The 20,231-nt window shown below is 45.5% G+C and overlaps 2 long non-coding RNA genes, 9 other non-coding genes and 1 pseudogene across 12 annotated transcripts; 1 reads left to right on the top strand and 11 right to left on the bottom strand.

The window, feature by feature from the left end:
* Window positions 1-1,329: 1,329 nt before the first annotated feature.
* On the bottom strand, window positions 1,330-19,296 carry LOC125176745 (uncharacterized). 2 transcript variants are annotated; one of them, XR_007156370.1, is made up of 3 exons: window positions 19,286-19,296; window positions 18,987-18,991; window positions 1,330-1,511 (listed from the first exon to the last, which is right to left on the bottom strand). It is a non-coding gene; the product is annotated as an uncharacterized LOC125176745 (long non-coding RNA). The 2 variants fall into 2 exon arrangements; XR_007156369.1 differs by lacking the exon at window positions 18,987-18,991 and adding an exon at window positions 5,037-5,042.
* On the bottom strand, window positions 1,346-1,536 carry LOC125147319 (U2 spliceosomal RNA). The gene has a single exon (XR_007145147.1). It is a non-coding gene; the product is annotated as a U2 spliceosomal RNA (small nuclear RNA).
* LOC125176744 (uncharacterized) lies at window positions 7,302-11,809 on the bottom strand. The gene is made up of 11 exons (XR_007156368.1): window positions 11,387-11,809; window positions 11,051-11,135; window positions 10,773-10,823; window positions 10,393-10,430; window positions 10,156-10,204; window positions 9,816-9,862; window positions 9,601-9,635; window positions 9,351-9,387; window positions 8,934-8,976; window positions 8,661-8,691; window positions 7,302-7,531 (listed from the first exon to the last, which is right to left on the bottom strand). It is a non-coding gene; the product is annotated as an uncharacterized LOC125176744 (long non-coding RNA).
* LOC125147276 (small nucleolar RNA SNORD22) lies at window positions 8,770-8,894 on the bottom strand. The gene has a single exon (XR_007145106.1). It is a non-coding gene; the product is annotated as a small nucleolar RNA SNORD22 (small nucleolar RNA).
* On the bottom strand, window positions 9,119-9,187 carry LOC125147275 (small nucleolar RNA SNORD31). The gene has a single exon (XR_007145105.1). It is a non-coding gene; the product is annotated as a small nucleolar RNA SNORD31 (small nucleolar RNA).
* On the bottom strand, window positions 9,465-9,533 carry LOC125147274 (small nucleolar RNA SNORD30). The gene has a single exon (XR_007145104.1). It is a non-coding gene; the product is annotated as a small nucleolar RNA SNORD30 (small nucleolar RNA).
* Window positions 9,706-9,771, bottom strand: LOC125147269 (small nucleolar RNA SNORD29). Its single transcript, XR_007145100.1, has one exon. It is a non-coding gene; the product is annotated as a small nucleolar RNA SNORD29 (small nucleolar RNA).
* On the bottom strand, window positions 9,983-10,109 carry LOC125147277 (small nucleolar RNA SNORD22). Its single transcript, XR_007145108.1, has one exon. It is a non-coding gene; the product is annotated as a small nucleolar RNA SNORD22 (small nucleolar RNA).
* On the bottom strand, window positions 10,500-10,574 carry LOC125147270 (small nucleolar RNA SNORD28). Its single transcript, XR_007145101.1, has one exon. It is a non-coding gene; the product is annotated as a small nucleolar RNA SNORD28 (small nucleolar RNA).
* On the bottom strand, window positions 10,897-10,969 carry LOC125147272 (small nucleolar RNA SNORD27). The gene has a single exon (XR_007145102.1). It is a non-coding gene; the product is annotated as a small nucleolar RNA SNORD27 (small nucleolar RNA).
* On the bottom strand, window positions 11,242-11,317 carry LOC125147273 (small nucleolar RNA SNORD26). Its single transcript, XR_007145103.1, has one exon. It is a non-coding gene; the product is annotated as a small nucleolar RNA SNORD26 (small nucleolar RNA).
* On the top strand, window positions 14,427-14,604 carry LOC125147323 (uncharacterized; annotated as a pseudogene).
* Window positions 19,297-20,231: the final 935 nt, after the last annotated feature.

The following is a 20,231-nucleotide window of genomic DNA, read 5'->3' as shown; positions in this document are numbered from 1 at the left end:
TCCAAAGCATCGTGTAATATGTTTTCTGTACAAGACAAGAAAGACGAGCACACTTTAGAAAAAAAAAAAAATCACTGAGGCGCATGGCGTAAAAGCCACAAACCGACGAAGGATGGGGAAAATGAAACCGATGATCTTAAAATAGAAACCTAGAAAGTGGAGGTAGCTGCGTCTTTTTTATTTCCTCGCATTGAGGTTTGGTGATGGTAAAAAACATCAGCTCCAACTGAGAATAAAACTGCAAAATTAACAGTATTTCTCCCAGGTACAAGCTGCTGCTGCATAAATGTAACCACCCTTCCTGTGAATGACTACAATTTTATTACTGAGATTAGAGTACCAGAAATTTGCTCGTTTAAAATTTTATCAGTAAGAAATAAAGCATCGCACTCTTGCCTGCACAAGGCCTCACAGAGAAGCAGCCTCGATTTCCAGCTCAGCTGCAGAGCTGTGAATGAGGGTTCTGAGCACAACATTCCACACTTATGCAAACGTTATTACCAAGGTAACAAGCACGATGTCTACTTCACAGGGTACACTGGATATTGACCCCTTTGTCTCCCCCTCCACAGTCCTAGTTTGTATTGAGCCTATTACAACATTTAATCAAATCTAAACTCCACCTTAACCTTAAAAGTCTTTCTTTAAATTACTCCTTTATTTTGCGAGACGTCCCATTTGTTGGTGGGCGGTTTCCTCTCATTGTAAACTCGGGGATACATCTGCGGTTTAGGCTAGGCTGGGCCGGCCCCCCCGGGTGTTCCCCTTTATAATCCAGGATAAAACAAACCTGCAAATCGTTTTTGAACCCTTTAAGGAAAGCATTTTCTAAAAGTGCAAGAGAAAAAAAGTTGCTACTCCAGCTCCCAGACCGAGAAAGTTATTTTACCAAATAGAAACTGCCTTGGGGAGAAGCACACCGATACACATACCAGGAAAACAATTGCTGCACGCAGAGTAAGAAACAACGGGGATCATTCTCAAGTTACTTGCTTGTATCAGAACACTCCCCGCCGAGCAATATATTATTCTTATTAACGTTAGTACACTTCCATCTGACAAAGAGCACCGCCGTCGGAAAAGACACAGAACCCGAAAGAAACTCCAATTTTTGAGTTATCAGCGCGGAGCCCATGGGAAGGGCAGAGAAAGAGGTGGGGGACCCGCGGCGCGAGCTCACAAATTAGTTAAGTCACAGCTAATGGGTTAAAGCCACACACCAACGGAACTGTTTAACAGCCCCATTGGTCTGTTTAAGAAAAGCCACCACTCTCTTGAAAACCAGAGCTAAAGGTGTTTTAAAAAGCAAATATCTTTTTTTAGAAACCATTATTGTTCCCCCAAAAGGGGGTGCACCGTTCCTGGAAGTACTGCAATACCAGGTCGATGCGTGGAGTGGACGGAGCAAGCTCCTATTCCATCTCCTAATTCCAAAAATCCATTTAATATATTGTCCTCGGATAGAGGACGTATCAGATATTAAACTGATAAGAACAGATACTACACTTGATCTTAGCCAAAAGGCCGAGAAGCGATACCGTTGCGGCCGGCTCCTGGCAACCCTTACCCTTACTATAGCTTTTACGATTGTGGCGATTTCTATGACATAATGATTAGATTACCTTGAAATATGTAATATTTCTTAAGCTCAACGTCTCATTATCTTTCCTTTATAATAATACTAGATTTTTTTTTAAAAAAGATCTTAAATAGTGGTCTTTGCTGCATTGCCTGCCTGTACTCGCTCCGCATGTTTTACATAACCCCGCCCTGCCAATGATTTTCTTTCTTGGGATTGGTCCACATACAAGTCTGGATTTCAATATGGGCGTGGTCTCTGCCTCCCAGACTCGGGCCAGTCTCCCCGCCTGCAGGCCGCGCGGCGCTCTCGGTGTGTGGGTGGAAGGCGTTTCGGTAGGTGGTGGCGCCCTTCCCCGGGACGTTTGTTTATCTATCCCAAGTACAGGCTTCGGAGTCCGAAGAACTGGATTGGGATCCCTGCTCGCCAGTTCCTGACTTGATGACATAAGGCCGGTTGCTTGGAATCTTTTTCTGTTAACTGGGGACTAATAACGCGCTTATACGGCGGTAGTGAGAACCCAGTTGAGGTTGGGCTTTAGGGCTGCATTCCCCTCTCATTCTAGGGCTCCCCTCCCTTCCGCGCCTCCTCCTTGACTGTACCATCCACCCCCAAACCACTTACATCTTGCCGTTTACGACGCATCGTCCACCGTGCGCCCTTCACACAAGGGAAGAGATGCCCGGAGAAAGGCGTTTTGGAGGGTCCCGATTCCTAAACCCAGGTGGGAGAGACAGGCTGAGGCCAGTGTAGATAAAATGTAAACGAAGCAGTTCTTTTGTAGGCTCAGGGCGAAGTCCGGCTGTATGAAAAGGATTGATGATCAGGCCGGAGCTGAGAAAGGACTTGAGGTCCCGTTTCCTTGGAAAGTATATTAATATAAATGTGGAGCGTTTTTGTTTTTGTTTTTTTTTTAATGTGGAACGTTCTGTTGGAAATCTCCTTCACTGAAGCTCTACGCCCGGGCTGGAAATAGAGGCCGTTGTCTCTGTGTCAAGGTGACTAGGTGGGACCTTCTGTTCTCACTGACAGGCTTTCAACTAGCAAAATTTCTATAATCTATGATTTTAGAGAGCAAGGCTCTCAGCATTGTGTCCCTGATGCTAATAATAAACAGGGAGTTTGTAAAGGTTCCCATATGTAAATCCAGAGCCTCCAGGGAGGGCTGAATTAAGGAGGTGTGGCCGGTAGAATACTGCCTCCAATAAAGATACTCCCGTGCTAATTCTCAGAACCTCTCAATGTGTTACCTTACATGGCAAAAGGTACTTTGCAGATGTGGTTAAATTAAGAGTTGGGGGAAGGAGAGTTTATCTGGGATTATCTAGTGGGTGCCTGTAATCACAAAGGTCCTCATCAGGGTCAGAGGGGGGCAGGAGCCAGCGTCAGAGTGATGGAGCACGTATAAGGTGGATGAGCCATTGCTAGCTTTGAAGATGGAAGGAGGTCATCAGATGGATGTGGGCAGCCTCTAGCAGCTGGAAAAGGCAAGGAAACAGATTCTCTGTCTTAGAACCTCCAGAACGGAATGCAGTCCTGCGGACCCAGCTTGATTTTAGCCCACTGAGACCTGTTTTGGATATCTGACCTCCAGGACTGTAAGATAGTAAGTTGTTATGTTTTAAGCCACTGAGTTTGTGGTAATTGGTTTCAACAGCAATAAAAACCAATACGGGGCAAAAGCAACGTTCAGTTTCTTTCCATCTGAACCTTCTCCAAATTCTACTGGACCCAACCTCGGGCGAGGCCACAGGCCCCTAGCTGAGCGGGCTTCACCTTCTGCCCCAGGCTATGTACAGCCAAGCATCCCAGAACACAGATCTGGTGGCCCGTGCTTCCTCAGGTCGGTCTGCAGTCAGCAGCAGCCCTGTTCCTCCTCTGAAGCCAAGGCAAGTGGGGAGTGGCTCCTTTACCCTCAGTCCGCTGTTACCCTGCCCCTTTCTATACAAGTATGGGAGACTGACAGTGCAGGCACCATAAGAACTTGGAAATTAACCTTTGCTCCTGGGAGGCCATGTGTCCATTTGATTATGCTTATGGAGCACATACTCTACAATGATAAAATCAGACAGGACCTTTGGCTTCGTGAGTTCGTGGTCTACTGGGGAAAACTGGGAGAAGGCTCCTGTGATTCTCCAGGCAAGAGCTGGAGGGGATTTGGGCAGGGTGGCTGTGATGGCAGAGGTGGAGGGAAGTGGAAGGGATCACAGAGAATCACTGGCTTTGATGACAGGCAAAGTGAGGCCAAGGGAAGAGTATTCTTTCCGTGTGCATACATTTTAAATTTGATGTCTTGGGGGCACCTGTGTGGCTCAGTTGGTTAAGCTTCTGACTTCTGCTCAGGTCATGATCTCGCTGTTTGTGGGTTCGAGCCCCGCATTGGGCTCTGTGCTGACAGCTCAGAGCCTGAGCCTGTTTCAGATTCTGCGTCTCCCTTTCTCTCTGCCCCTCCCTTGCTTGCGTTTTGTCTCTCAAAAATAAACATTGAAATAATAAAATAAATTTGATGTTTTGTTTTCACAAAACTGACACACTATACATTGTCACATGTTCAAAGGCTTATAACATCCCCCCCCCATAAAATGTTTTAATGGTACTTTTCTTGTTGTTTATAAATTGATTAAACAATTTTAGACTTTCTATTTGTGTGTGTGTGTGTGTGTGTGTGTGTGTGTGTGTTCTTAAGAAATGGTATAAACTTGGGGCGCCTGGGTGGCTCAGTCGGTTGAGCGTCTGACTTCAGCTCAGGTCACGATCTCGCGGTCCGTGAGTTCGAGCCCCGTGTCAGGCTCTGGGCTGATGGCTCAGAGCCTGGAGCCTGCTTCTGATTCTGTGACTCCCTCTCTCTCTGCCCCTCCCCCATTCATGCTCTGTCTCTCTCTGTCTCAAAAATAAATAAATGTTAAAAAAAAATATTAAAAAAAAGAAATGGTATAAACTTAAAAATCAGCACAATATAGAGCATGTCAAAGAACAGCCTAGTCAGTTTGAAGATTTTGATTTTAATGTAACTGCATCTCCCAACCCTTCTGAGAATCTGTTGAAGCTTTCCTCAAATGAGTTGCCTTACACACGTCTTGCATACCTTTTCCTGGGGGGATTCTTTAGGGCCCCCTAAGCCCATTCATTAACAACCACAGTCCTAAAGAGACAGGAGAACCTGACGGCGTCCAAACACCTAATGAGGTCATATCAAGTTAGAGGTACAGGGGCGCCTGGGTAGCTCAGTGGGTTGAGGGTCGACTCTGGATTTCAGCTGAGGTCCTGATCTCACAGGTTCCTGAGTTCCAGCTGTGCATCAGGCTCTATGCCGACAGTGCAGAGCCTGCTTGGGATTGTCTCTCTCTCTGCCCCTCTCCCCAAATAAAGAAATAAGCATTTAAAAAAAAAAGGGGGCATAGATGGGGATGGTCCTGGAAGCCCTGCTTCGGCTTGTGGCAGGGCTGTCCGAGAGCACGGTCTCCTAGACTCAAGGCTGGCTCCACTGGGCCCACTTTCCCGTGGCGACTCGGGGGTGGATTTGGACTGCTCCTGCAGCTCCTGGAAAAGAAGCACCAGTTCTCTTCTTGGCCACCAATTCCACCACCCCCTTTGCTAATTTGTGTGAACCGCCCCCCCCCACCACCCCCCCCCCCCCCTGTCCCCCAGCTCTCTAGAAATTCGAATTCACACTTTCTACTGAAAGCCTCTCATCTGGTGCCTGGGCTTTCGGTGCTATGGTGACAACGGATTCCCTGTCTCCAGCCTGACTGGTCAGTGATGCCAGGCACCATTCCAAGTGCTTTGTATGGAGTAACAGCCTTAAGAGAGAAGTGGTGACTGTCATGTTCAGTCTTTTACAGATGGAGAAACTGAACCACTTCAGGTCACACAGCTAGTAAGTGGTGGAGACTCCAACCTCAGGCAACTCCTATACCATACCACGTCTGCTTGACTCCTTGGGTGTCAGGGAGGCATCTGAGACTCACGCTATCCAAAATCATTCCCTACTGTCCCCACTGGAATGTCCTTTATGCTCCCTTCACTCACCCCCACATCCACTCTGTCCGCTAGTCCTGTTGCATCTACTCCAGAATACATCCTGAGTGACTCCGTTTCATCCCATCAGCTGTTCCTTCCTTAGCCTCCAGAACTCCCCATCTTAGCTCAAATGTCACCTCCTCAGAGACGCTTGCCCTGACCACCTTCTTACCAAATCACGGATTCTTGTTCCCTGCTGGCATCTCTCACAGATCTCAGGGTGTCTTCAACTTAGCACTATTGACATTTTGGGCTGTATGATTCATTGGAGTGGTGGAGAGGGAGCTGGCCTGTGCATCGTAGGGTCTCCCCACTGGATGCCAGTATACCACCCCCAAAGTTGTAACAACCAAAAGCGTTTCCAGGGATTTTTTTTCTGGGGGATGAAGTCACTGCTGCTTGAAAACCACTGTTATTTCAAACTATCTTAGGCACTCACTGTCCTATTTTCCCTTTCCCTCCCTCTTGTAAGAATGTAACTAAACAGCAATCAACAACCAAGGCCATGGCTCTTGTGATCAGTACACTGCTAGGTTTGGGACACAGCAGCTGCTCAGTGCTGTGACCATTCATGGAGGTGGGGAGACAGGGTGTTGTGTCAGGGGGGAGCAGACCTGGGCAGGACAGGGACTCCAGGGACTGTGTCCAGTTAGGTATATCAGGGAAGGAGGTCAAGGGGCAAGTGGATGTACCTGAAGCTCAGGGGAAAGGTGGTCTGAAGTATCAGGAACTCGAGGAGCCAGGCCTCAATCATTCCAACCCTCTCCCCCATTCCTCCATATTGTCTGTTATCTCATCTTTTAGCCAGAGTAGCCATTGACTTGGATCTTAATTTGAATTCATTTGCCAAATGGTGAGAATAGTATTCCTGGACGGCTTCATTGTCAACCAGACTCTTCCAGTGAATACCTTCTGGCCCCTGTACCAGCCTAGATCCAACTTTGGTTCCATCGTCTCCTTGCTGAATCCCTCAACTGGGTTAGAGAAGAAGCAGCCTCCAGACTCCTAGGGATAGCACCCGGCCTGATGTTTAAGTACCTAGGACTTTGAATAGTAACCCTCTCCTCCCCTGGTATTCTGTGACAGGGACAAGTCGCTTCTTTGCTGGTTCCCCTTTATCCAAGGATACTTCTGGCAAACACCCCACAGTAAGTACTGGGGTGAGAGGTCGTGTGCATAGTGGCTGGTCTGTAGTAAAAGCTAAACACTTGCTTGCTGTTTTGTTTCAAGTCCACCTGACCTTAGTGGCTTTGACACAAGTGATCTGATGTTTCCTGGTCAGCACTGCAGATTCTGCTTGTGGTAGCTGTTTCTCCCGTGTTCCTCCCAGCCTTTTTTTCCCCCCCAATTTTAAAAGTTGGTCCTTGTATCTTTTCTTATGCAACCTATTTGCATCCCAGTTATACATAAGTAGAACTATCCGCTCCCCAACAGCGCCAATTAAAAAGCAAAGACTTGAAAACATTAGGTATGTGTGAGGTGACAATCCATCTGAATGAGATTGTAAATTTTCAAGTACTCATTCATGTACCTTAACCCCACTTACTAAATTTATGCTCAGAAACAATGGCACATGTAGATGGAAAGATGGATGTTTGATGTCAATTGAGGTGTTCACTGAGCATTCTTACCAGATGTCCTAAGTGAACAGAAGTTCTGGTTTCCCATGGAAAGAACAAATGGAAGGCCGACACAAGCAGGATTATTCTCATCAAGTTATATTTACACCAACAGGATAAACACAATAATTGGCCAAAGTAAGCCTTTTAGCATTGACTTAAGAAAATTTTTTTTAGGGGCACCTCATTGGCTCAGTCTGTTATATGTCGAACCATTGATTCCAGCTCAGGTTATCTCAGTTTCAGAGTTCAAGTCCTGCGTTGGGCTCTGCACTGGACAGCATGAGGTCTACTTGGGATTCTGTCTCCCTGTCTGAAAAATGAACATTCACAATTAAAAAAAAAAAAACTTTAGAAGTTGGCTCTGCCCAAACATGGGGTTGAAACTCAGGATCCTGAGATCACGAGTTGCATGCTCTGAGCCAGCCAGGTACCTCCTAGCAGGAACTTTTTAGTGGGACCCTGAGTTACCTATAAGAACCAGGACAATTCCAGATAAAAGGAAGAATGTAGAGACCCAGAAACTCATTAGAGGAACAGAAATTCAGGGGCTACTGGCCTGATCCTACAGAAAGCAGACTCCACTGAAACGTTGGGAATTTTATACGCAGAAAAAGGGCAGTGAAATACCAAACTCTGACAGCCAATATTTTGAGTCTGAGTGGTCCTCAATGGGGATTATGCCTCATGGCTCTCTGTGCCTTATGAACCAAGCCTGTCAAAGTTAAGGCAGAGCTAAGGATCACCCAAAGCCAGGAAACTTTTCATGCAGTGGGGCATGTATTGGGGGAGGGAAGATCTTAGAAGGCTCCTTGAACAATGCTTCCCTGAGCTAGACAGCATCAGGCAAAGTGCCACATTAAATTGGATACTGCCAACTTCCCCAGGATTATTTCCTTCTATCCAGCTACATGCACAAGTCACAATGAAGGTTAAACCTGTATTTAGAAAGGGTTAAACAATTATGTTAATTGCAATAACTAGGTTGTACAAAAACAGGACTTGAAAATTCCCTTTTGATAAAGAACTGAATTCCTATACAGAATAAAGTGCATTTTCTTGGTAGACAAGAAGAATGTATGCACTACATGGAGTTTACAAGGGACGACCCTTTAAACTAGTTCACCCTGGAGAGCATCAATAGCTCAGTTGGTTGAACATGATTCTTGATTTAGGCTCTGGTCATGTGGGTAAGCCCCACGTGGGCTCCACACTCAGTATGGAGCCTGCTTAAGATTTTCTTTCCCTCTGCCCCACTTCCCCCACTTGCTTTCTAAAAAAAAAAACCCTAACATAATACCTACTTTCAGGTATACTTTTGTTTTTCTGTTAGCCTGCTTCAGATTCTGTGTCTCCATCTTTCTCTGCCCCTCCCCCACTCACATGTGGTCTCTCTCAAAAATAAACATTAAATAAACACCAATATTTGGACAAATACCTACCCATTACCTATGCCTTGTTCCTTCTTCAGACCTGGAAAAAAACAAAACAAAACAAAACTACGTCAAAGTGACTTGTCCTTCCCTTTCCCATCTTTAGAAATCTCTTGTAATCCCTCAGACTGTTCCTTCTGGAACAAGCTTCCTCTTTTCCCCCAGCCAGTCCCAGTGGGTTCACCTTTACAGGCTCTGGGACTAGAACAGGAAGTAAGACATGTGACTGTTTCTTCACTGGGAAGTTTTAATTTGGACCATCTAGTATCTAGGTTTACCCACCTGACTTCAGACTGGAGCTGAGCAGAGAAATGGCTGAGGGTACCTGTAAAAGAATGATTGGGAATTATAGGCCTCTCAGTCATCCCCCTGGGTCCCCATTGCTGTAAAGGTTATGTAGTATTCTGCATGCACATTTTACATAGAAACCATCAGCCAACTTACCACTTCTTACTCTAAGATAAGCTCACAGCTCAGAGAATACCTTTCAGTCACAGTGTTCAGACTGGGGCGGTATTGCATTCATCACTGGTGAGTGGGAGCTTGTCACAGATGGTTCAGGGTGTCCACAGACAAGACTGAATTAAGTCAGTAATGTCTTCTTCGAATAGCTACCCGAAGTGTCGCCCCCTCCCCATTAAAAACACCTAGTAAATTTTACATAATGGCTATAAATGACAGCATTACAAAGGCATTTACCTCAAATCATTCTTGGGCTCCAGAGAAGGTGCTAAACCTGAAACAAACCAGACTGGAGTCAGTAATGCTCACCTTCACCAATAAATCGTTCCCCTTTAAAACCATCATTTCTAGGAAAATCAGATTTCCAATCTCAACAGCAAGTTATCAGCCGAACGAGATTCCATGTAAGTCATCACGTGTTTAGGTCCCAAAGGGAGCTTTTTTGGTACCCAATATGCTTCAGGTATCACGTATGGAAACTACTCACCTCTGAGCAAATGAGCAGGTTATGGGTAACCACACCTAGAGAAAGACAAAGCTGTGGGTAATGAAAAGTCCTTCCACGTGGCACCCCCCATTCCTACTTTTTCCAGTTTCTCAGGTGTTCACATGTTTTCATTGTGGAGTCATAGTGAGCTAGTTTTATTCATCATGGAAACTTGCCCATCTGGTGGCATGAACCACAGACATTAACCAACTAACCTGTTAACTCTGGAGGCCTTTTGGTAGTATACACGAAGAAGCTGCTCCTGAAGAAGATCATGTAATTAGCCAAGCAAGTATCTAAAACAGCCAAAGCTATTCTAGCTATATAATTAATGGGTTTAAGTGAAGAAAACCCAAGCAAATACTATTGACAGGGATACGCTGTACCTCAGACAGTTCCTTATGGAACAAATTCTCATCCTCTCACCCAGTTAGCCCCAGTGGGTTCACCATTACTGGCTCTGGGGCTAGAACAGGGGTAAGACAGGATGCTTGCTCTCTTCATTGGCATTATACTCTGGGGCAAGCTGTAATCAGCAAGGTTACAAGTACTCACCATCCTTAACTCTTTCCATGAATTCGACCCTGAGCACATCAGTGGGCATCTAGAGAAATAGATCAAGAAACATCACTACAAGGAAAAAGAACCAGAAAGCTATACGGGCTGATCAAGTCTTTGGTCACAACGACGAGACAAATAAAAACCACACCATGAAAAAAAAAAAAAAAAATCACCCTTTGATGGGTTCACATATATGCTAACAAAACAACAGTATTGGGAGAAGCTACTCACCATAAGGTAAATCAACATATTACCACCATCAGGACGACCTGCAAAAGGAGACCAGATGGTTATCAAAAAATACTAGGCTAGAACAAAGTTTCTTCATTAATAGAAACTGCCATCAGAACTCTAACATGCTATTAATTGTTGTACCTCACAGAGGATCAGCATATCTATTCAAATCATCTGACAGTGACATATGGGTGAGGGAGAGCACACCATCTCAAGAATTAACTGTACTGTTGGGTTGCTCTCTCCCTCCACAGGAAAGTCATTCTAAGAGGAATAAGCTGCAAGAAGCAAAAAGGCAAAACTGCTCATTTTGCTCTCCTGGTTGTAGGCCAAACAGGAGAGGACACTCCAATCCCCTCATTTGGTCAAAAAATTACCTGTCTTCACCCTTGGAGGCAGCTGGATTCCTCAGGCTTGGGGAGGAGATGCTGGAAACAGAAAAGGAAGGTATTATATGTACCTAAAAATAGCCATTCATAGGTCCTTGAATACTCTTGGTCCACTTCTCAGCAGGAAGATGACATCACTTTTAAGATCAGCCATATGCTTGTCTTTTTTATGTTCATCACAGAGTGGTCAGCATAATGTGAACAAGAACAAACCCCATCTAGACACAGTGCCCACCCTTAACTGCGGTAAATCACTGCATACCCACCTGGAGCATCACTGGAATGTTTACTTTGCAGGGATGGGTCTTGTCCCATCCTCCAACCCGTAAGGTCTTTTGAGTTGAGCCACATCTGGAAGGAAAAAAAAAAGGGGGGGGCACCTCTCACTTAGTTTCATACTTTGCAGTCGGTCTTCTTACCTCCGCGCGAAACACCCGAACATTCGCTGCGGGCTGGTGCTACTCAGAACTCTTAGGCTTTCTCCACTACTCCATCAGAAAGAGAGAGTTCAATCCTTAGTATCATCCCCGTAGCACTTCCCACAAGGCCCCCGTACACTCGACAACGGAGGAAGAGGGGGTAAAAGAGGGCCACACACTTACCCTAGCAGGTCGGCTCTTTTCCATTCTAGCGTTCAGACGTGCGCCTAATCCCTGCGGACAACAGAACATTAAATCAACACCGGCTTTTTCACAATCGTTTTGTCCGCCGGAGCTACGACTGTGTCGCATTTCGGCTGTGCAAGGCCCGTCTCTTCAGAGTTTCTTATCCTCACGGAGCTCAGTACAGGTCTGTGAAAAGGTTCTCATCACAGAGAGGGCCGCCGGCACGGCCCGCCATCGCCATCTTGTCCTTCACAAAGCTCCGCGGCTGCTTCGTGGACTCAAGGCCGTGGCCGAGCTCTTACCCCTCCCCCACCAACCAATAAATGCAATTAGTGCTCAGGCAAGCCACGCTCACTTTTTATTTTTCCCTCGCTTCACCTTTTAAAAAAGATAAAGTAAACAACCCACACACTTACCCGACACCGTGAAAAAAATGAGGCAGACGGGCGGCAGCGAGATACTTAAATACCACCTCGCAGAGGCCCACGGGATTTATGGGCGGGACTATGGCGGGCGCACGCGCATATGGAGACAGCGCGCGAGCCTGGGGAATTGTGGGTAGGGAATTCCAGGGAAGGCGGGAGTGCAGTGCGCACACTCAGCATCTGGGGCGCGAAAAAAGACGCGCATGCGTCTCAGGGAGTCGCGCTGGCGCTCATTGCAGCGGGGGTCGTACCGCCGGCTCTCTGTAGGACGAGAACGCAGAGGTCCTGGCTTTGCAACGATCTCGGGAGACGCTCCGTCCCGGTCACGACCGCCTGCTCCCACACCACTCCCTGAGCCCCCCCTTACCCACACACACCCTAAACTGGTGTGCAGACTCCACCTCCCCGTGAGGTTCCTCCTGAACCTCATCTTGAAGTCTCGACCGGCGTCATCCCGGTTACACGCCTGCCTCCCGGCGCGCCTCTGCAGGCCAGGTGCGCAGGGTCCCTGCGTAGAGGGCGGCTGTGGGGTACCGGGAGCGGAAGGCCCTTTGTACGGAGCCATTTTGGGAATGTGAATCAGGTCCTCAGTGCTCCTGCTCCGCTTGGATCTTCTGACAGGGTCTGATTTTTCCCGAGCGACGGTTTTTCCCGTCCGATGTCGCTAGGAGCTTGGCTTGTAGCAGGGCGTATACGTATACAGGTTATATATAAAGTAGGCTCCACTGTCCAGCGTGGGGTTCAAAGTCACGGACCCTGGGATCAAGAGCTGCGTGCTCTACCTGCTGAGCCACCCAGGTGCCCCTGAATCCCAGGTCTTTCCACAGACCAAATGAATCAGAATTTTCATGTTGACAAACTCCCTGGCTGATTTGTATATGCCGTGTCCACTGTGCTTTCTCAAGACTATTTTCAGTCACTTTCTTGACCTCTCAGCAACACTACCCAGTTGATCCATTCCCTATGTCCTGAAACACTGTGTTCCCACAGTTCTTGAGACCCTGTCCTCTCCCACTGTTGACATTTCTCATAATGTCTTGTAAGGGTTAGATTGTAGTATAGGGCTAACGCTTAGCTTGAAAAATAACAGCTTTGTGTTGATACTGAAGGTTAAGAGATAACAGCCTTGCTTTACTCTTGTAAACTACCCCTCATACTCTTGTAAATTAGGCTTCACCAATTAAGGAAACAAAAGTCCAAAGAAAAGAGCATCAGAGGCAGGGTCAAGGGGATCCACTGGTTGCCACTTAGAGGCAGAAAGTCTAAAATAAACACCTCCTTAGGCAACTGTTTCTAACTCATCTGGCAACTGTTTCTGACTCATCTGGAAACTTTCTTTGTTCTGTTCCCAGGTGATGATAAAACGATGTGATCGGTTATAAAAACTCTGTACCCCGGCTGTTCGGGGCGCACTCTTATCAAGAGTGTTGGTCCCGATCGGTCAGCCTTGCCTCTCATTGTAATAAAGTTGGTTGTGACTGTCACTGGTGCCCGTAGCATTCTGTTTCAGGAGTCGTGTGGATCCAACAGTCTTAGTGATCTCTTGAAGTAGATAGTGTAGCCATTCCTTAAACAGTAATGTACCCCCAGTTGGGTGCCACACCCAGCTATTTTTCTCACTCTGCCTGGGCCACCTTATTCACTCCCATGTTTTTAATGACCAGCATTATGCCTATGACTCCAGCCCAGGCTCTTTTTCCTGAGCTTCACAGCGGTAACTCCAGTTGTCTTCTGGATGAACGTTATCACTTGGTTGGTCCCCAGACTCCTCAACTTTTCCAAAATGGACTTCACCTCACTATTCATTCCACCCAATTGTCCATGCCCCCCACTTCTGCTACCCTAATTCAAGCCATTCACCCTGAGGTTTTTACAAAAAATTTAACCTGCTCCCTGGGTCTGGTTTCCTCCCTTCCAATCAATCCATTCTCCCCCTTGCAGCCAGAGTGATTTTTCCAAATAAAAAATTATGATCAAGTCTCACTTCTCAGCTCATAAAACTTCAGTGCCTTTCCATCGTCTTTAGGACCCACCAGTATAGCCGTTAAGACCCCTGCTTTCCTTGCCAGCTTTTTTTTTTTTTTACCACCACTCCCTCCCCAAGCCTGATTCACCTTGCCTCCCACTATAACTCTTTTTAATTCAAGATCATGCCCGTGTAAATCATCATTGTATCCCTGTTGCCTGGCAGAATGCAAGACACTAAGCAGGACTCAGTATATACCAGTTTATCTCCATAAATTTCGAATGACCTTTTTCCAGCCCCAATTCATTGCCCTACATATCACAGGTGCTCCTTGCTTACAGAGCTCCGGGAGGGTTTGCTCAGGGAGCAACTCTGCCCTCACCTGGCTACAAGAGGCACTGCCTCGCTTAACGGAGGTGGATATACAAATAACTACCACTTTGCCAGGAATTACTAACTTCCATGGAGAAACAGTCCCAATTTGATGACAGAATTACTGGATTGTGGAGAAGCGTGACCCTGGGGAGGATTAGCCTGGTCTCAGGGGAGACGAGAATGTTGAAGGTTATAAGGACAGGCTCATATACTGTATTTGTGGACCTGAGGGAGGAAGGTTTGGGATAATAGGGAGTTGATACGGGTAGGAATTGATGTTTTGGCTAAGCTCAAGTGTGGTATCTGTTCTTATCAGTTTAACATCTGATACCTCCTGTATCTGAGGACAGTGTATTCCATTGATTTGGGGAGCGGGGGCTAGAATAAGAGCTTGCTTTGGGTACTCCATTCATCGTTTCCCTGGTCCCCAGGTGTTTAACGGGGTTGATATGCTTGGGGTTGGAGCGCATTACCACCACAACAGGTCTTTGGGCTGGGGGAAAAAAGCTATCACAGTGGGAAAGACAAAGTAGGAATCTCTGAAACTGCACCGTCCCCATTCCAGCGATGACCTTTTCTCCCATTCTGTCCTTAACCCATTGCACTCCAGCTCCTGTACCCGCCCCTCCACGGAGGCCACTACTGACCTCATTCACTTAATCCCAGAAGATACTTCCATCTTTCTTGACCTCTCTGTGGCATTTGGCACTGGTGACCTCCCCCTCTTCCTGAAGTGCTCCCTACCTTTGCTTTCTGGGACCCTGCACCCTCCTGGGTTTCCTCTTCCTTCTTGACCTTTTTCACTATCTATTCCTACACGTTCCTCAGGGTTCTGTTCCGGGTCCACTTGTTTTCTCACTCGCTAGACTCTGCCTAGATAAACCAGCTTACCCATCACCTTGGGCCTCATTTACCATATATATGCTGCCATCTCCCCCACTTCATCCCAACACAAGATCTCCTGGACTGCACACCCTGGTATCTAACTGTCTATCAGACATCTTCACTGGGACGGCCCATAAACAGCTCAGCTCAACTTGTCCGCAATGAAATTTATCATCTTTTCCTACAAATCTGTTCCTTCCCCGACGTGCCCTCTTTGACTCGATTGTCTAAGCCAGAACATGGTCCTTATCCCCTGCTGCTGATATGCTGTAAATCTTCTCCAGCCAAACACTTCCGGGAATGTATTTGTATTGGAGCAAGTTGGTTATTTGTTGCAGCGAGGAAGAACACATCCCGTGGGGAATCACGGGGTGTCTCAGTAAGAGGGTGTTAGAAAGAATTTACTGCAGGATTTGGGCTTGTGCTAAGTGATTTGTGGGAGATTTTAAGCAAGTGAGGCTTTATTCTGGATTTGATGTTTTCAGGAAGTGACATCATTTATTATTGGGTATCTTAATAAGTCTTACCTAGAAGGACGGAAGGATAGAATGAGACTGACTTATGATTGGTAAATAAACCATCACTCATATTAGCGAGGACAGGGAGCAGTTTGGACTTTTGCTATCTGGACGATGTTCATCCTTTTTTTCTGTGCTCAGACGTATGGGATGGACTTGTTTTGCCTTGACCCACCATGATCACAGAGTGGCCTTGTCTTATGTTGATATTCTGAAATTAGGTTCAACAGGAGACCACCAAGGTCTAGGTGTGAATCCCAGGCCAGCTTCTGGATGTCAGTAGATGCTTTTCTCCTTCTCAGTACCCTAGTGTAAGCCATTTACCTCTGGATTTCTGCTACAGATTCCCAAACTGGTTCCCTGGCTTTGACTTAACTCTCTCTCTCTCTCTCTCTCTCTCTCTCTCTCTCTCTCTCTCTTTTTAAGTTTATTTATTCATTCTGAGAGAAAGTGTGTGTGGGAGGGGCAGAGAGAGAGAGAGAATCCCAAACAGGATCTGCACTGCCAGTGCAGAGCCCGATGTGGGGCTCAAACCCATGAACCGCGACATCATGACCAGAGCAGAAATCAATAGTTGGTTGCCTAACTGACTGAGCCACCCAGGCATCTCATGACTTCAACCCCTTATAACCCATTCTCCACATTATAGCCAGAGTGATCTTTCTAATTTTTAAAAAATGTTTTATTTTTGAGAGAGAGAGGGGGGGGGGAGGGGCAAAGAGACAGGTAGACACAGAATCCGAAGCAGGCTCCACGCTCTGAGCTGTCAGCACAGATCCCAATGCGGGGGCTGAAACTTACGAACTGTGTGAGATCATGAGCTGAATGGAGCTGGATGCTTAACTGGCTGAGCCACCCAGGCGCCACCAGAGCGATCTTTCTAAACGGAGAGTCCGATCTCAGCTCAAAATCCTCAGTGTTTCTCCTTTGCTCTTAGGTTAAAATCTGTACCCACTGACAGAGCCAACAAGGCCCGTTTTCCTTTTTCAGTTTTAATATCACTACTCATTCCCTCCCTTGCTCTACTTGACCCCTTCCCTATATAAACTCCCTGAGGTCAGAAATCGTGTCTGTATAACTTATTTTATCCCTATCGTGTAGAACAAGGCACGACACTGTAATGCATCGATTGCCTGCCCTGTGCTATGAAGGAAGCTCCTGAAGAGGCTGTTAGGAAAAATGCAGTTGAACTGTCCACAGCTTCCTGGCAACAGGAAGCTCTCTCAGAGGATGGAGGCTGCGTCTGCCCCCTCCTGGCAGCAAGAGGCACTGCCTCCATTCGTGGAGGAAAAGGGATCCGCAAATGAACAGGGCTCTCCTGGGATCTGGGAGTAGGGCATTCACCTCTGGGAAAAATTCAGTTTGAGGACAGAATTTCCTTATTTCCTGTACTGTGGAGAAGTATGCCAGGAGAAGCTCTCTCATAGAGGGGTGAGACTGGTTTTTGGAAGAGTTGAGGATGTGGAATTTTATAAGGGACAGCTGGGAAGCGAGTTCCGCTGGGAATCTTAATTGTAGGTTGTTTCTTTGTTTCTTGGCCCAAGATCAAGAACAGTATGTGTTCTTTAAAAAAATGGTTTTTTAAAAATGTTTATCTTTATTTTTGAGACAGAGAGAAACAGAGCTTGAGCTGGGGAGGGGCAGAGAGAGAGGGAGACAGAATCCGAAGCAGGCTCCAGGCTCTGAGCTGTCAGCACAGAGCCCAATGTGGGGCTCAAACTTGTCAACTTCAAGATCATGACCTGAGCTGAAGTTGCATGCTCAACCGACTGAGCCACCCAGGCGCCCCATGAATAGTATGTGTTCTTATCATTTAGTATCTTGTAAACCTGTACCTGAGGATACTTTATCAAGTTTATGATGATGATGATGATGATGATGATGATGATGATGTGGGTTTTGGGAACAGAGAGATTGAATAGGGGCTCTCTCCATCTATTCTACAAACCAACCCGATATTGCAGTACCCCCATGAATGGTATGGTTCTCCCTTTTGGACTCAATGTCAGTTAAAATGCAGACTGTTGCATTCCACTATGTCTTTTGGTTTTTGGGAAAGAATTTTAAGATAAATCTGCTCTTTCCCCTCTTTCTTTAATGCTATATATTTTTTTAATTTTTTTTCAACGTTTTTTACTTATTTTTGGGACAGAGAGAGACAGAGCATGAACGGGGGAGGGGCAGAGAGAGAGGGAGACACAGAATCGGAAACAGGCTCCAGGCTCTGAGCCATCAGCCCAGAGCCTAACGCGGGGCTCGAACTCACGGACCGCGAGATCGTGACCTGGCTGAAGTCAGACGCTTAACCGACTGCGCCACCCAGGCGCCCCTAATGCTATATTTTTGACACATATTTTACTTGTCTTTTATGTCCTGGTTCTTTAATATTTATTTATAGTGCTCTATTTAGAGATTTTCTACAGATGATCTTGTCCCTTAGTGATAGAACATGTTTCAGGTTACCAAATATATATTGGTGTAACCAACGTGGCAGTGAAATCTTTCATATGTTGCTTTGTGCACATGTATGAGAGTTTCTCTGCGGTATGCATCTAGGAGTGACATTTCCAGAGAACAGCAAGAGTATTTTCAGTTTTATAGACTGTTGCACATTTCCCACATGTCCTGAATTGCAATTCTCTGGTATTCCTGAATAAACTCTTTTTTTTTTTTTTTTCTGGTAAGATAACTGACAGTTTTATTTTTAAGGTTAACAGTTGCTAGTATAAATGGCAACTTAAATTTTTTTTTCTCATTGTTTGCTACTGGTATACAGAACAGAATTGTTCTGCGTCTAGTTTTTTTAATTGAACTCTTAATCTAATAATTTTTAGATTCAATTGGATTTTTTTTAAGAATTTATTTTGGGGGCACCTGGGTGGCTCAGTGGGTTGAGCATCCAACTTCAGCTCAGGTCATGATCTCAACAGTTTGTGGGTTCAAGCCCCACATCGGGCTCTGTGCTGACAGCTCAGAGCCTGGAACCTGCTTCAGATTCTGTGTCTCCCTCTCTTTCTGTCACTCCCCCGCTCGTTCTCTCTCTCTCTCTCAAAAATAAATAAATAAATAAATAAATAAATAAATAAATAAAAAAATTACCAAAAAAAGATTTTTTTATTTTTAAACTAATCCCTACACCCAAAATGGGGCTCAAACTTACCACCTCAAGATCAAGAGTCACACACTCTTCCAACTGAGCCACCAACCGCCCCTCAATTTGGACTTTTTTGTACAGAATTTTCTATAAGTAGAGCAAAACATTTAGGTTTCATTCCCTACCCCCCCAATTGAATGTTAGTTACCTATAAAAGTATTTTGTAAATTACTGATAGTAATTTAAATTTGAGACCTGAAACCATAAAAATCCTAGAAAATAACACAGCCAGAAAGGTCTCTGACATCAGCCATAGCAACATTTTTCTGGATACGTCTCCTGAGACGGGGGAATAAAAGCAAAAATAACCTATTTGGGACTTCATCAAAATAAAAAGATTCTGCACAGCAAAGGAAACAGTCAACAAAACTAAAAGGCAACCAACCAAATGGGAGAAGATCTTTGCAAATGACATATCCAAAAAGGGTTAGTATCCAAAATATATAAAGAACTTATACAGGGGCACAAGGCTGGCTCAGTTGGAAGGGCATGCGACTCTTGATCTTGGGGTCGTGAGTTTGAGCCTCACGTTGGGTATAGAGATCGCTTAAATAAATAAAACTTAAAGAGAACTTATACAAATCAACACCCCCAAAACCAAATAAACCAATTAAAAAATGGGCAGAAGAAATGAAAAGACATTTCTCCGAAGAAGACATCCAGATGGCCAAAAGACACATGAAAAGATGCTTAACATCTCATCATCAGGGAAATGAAAGTCAAAACTACAGTGAGATATCACCTCATACTCATCAGAATGGCTAAAATTAATGACACAGAAAACAACAAGTGTTGGCAAGAACTTGGAAAAAAAAGAACACTCATGCACTGTTGGTGGGAATGCAAACTGGTATAGCCACTAAGGAAAACAGTAAAGAGTTTCCTCAAAAAATTAAAAATAGAACTACCCTATGATCCATTAATAGCACTACTGGGTATTTATCCCCCAGAATACAAAAACACTAATTTAAAGAGATACATGCACCCGTATGTTTATAGCAGCATCATTTATAATAGCCAAGTTATGGAAGCAGCTCAAGTATCCATTGATAGATGAAAGGATTAAGAAGATGTAGTATATATACACAATAGGATATTATTCAGCCATAAAAGAGAATGAAATCTTGCCATTTGCAACAACGTGGATGGAACTAGAGCGTATTATGCTAAGTGAAATAAGTCAAAGAAAGACATATGATATCATTTCACTCATATGTGGAATTTAAGAAGCAAAACAAATAAGCAAAGGGGAAAAAAGAGAGACAGACAGACAGACCAAGAAACAGACTCTTAACTATAGAGAAGAAACTGATGGTTATCAGAGGGGAGGTGGGTGGGGGGATGGGTGAAATAGGTGATGGCGATTAACAAGGGGACTTGTGATAAATGAAAGAGCAGACTAGGCCGGCCAACTAGTGACTATGTCCCTGACATGGCCGCAGGAAGAGGTTCCCGCTCAAACCTCAGACCACGCCTCCTCCCCTTGAGTAACTTATGTTTTCTAAGAAAGCAGGCTACC

This window comes from Prionailurus viverrinus, chromosome D1 (assembly GCF_022837055.1).
Source record: "Prionailurus viverrinus isolate Anna chromosome D1, UM_Priviv_1.0, whole genome shotgun sequence".
NCBI classification, from domain to species: domain Eukaryota; kingdom Metazoa; phylum Chordata; class Mammalia; order Carnivora; family Felidae; genus Prionailurus; species Prionailurus viverrinus.
This window is presented reverse-complemented; position numbering and strand designations above follow the sequence as displayed.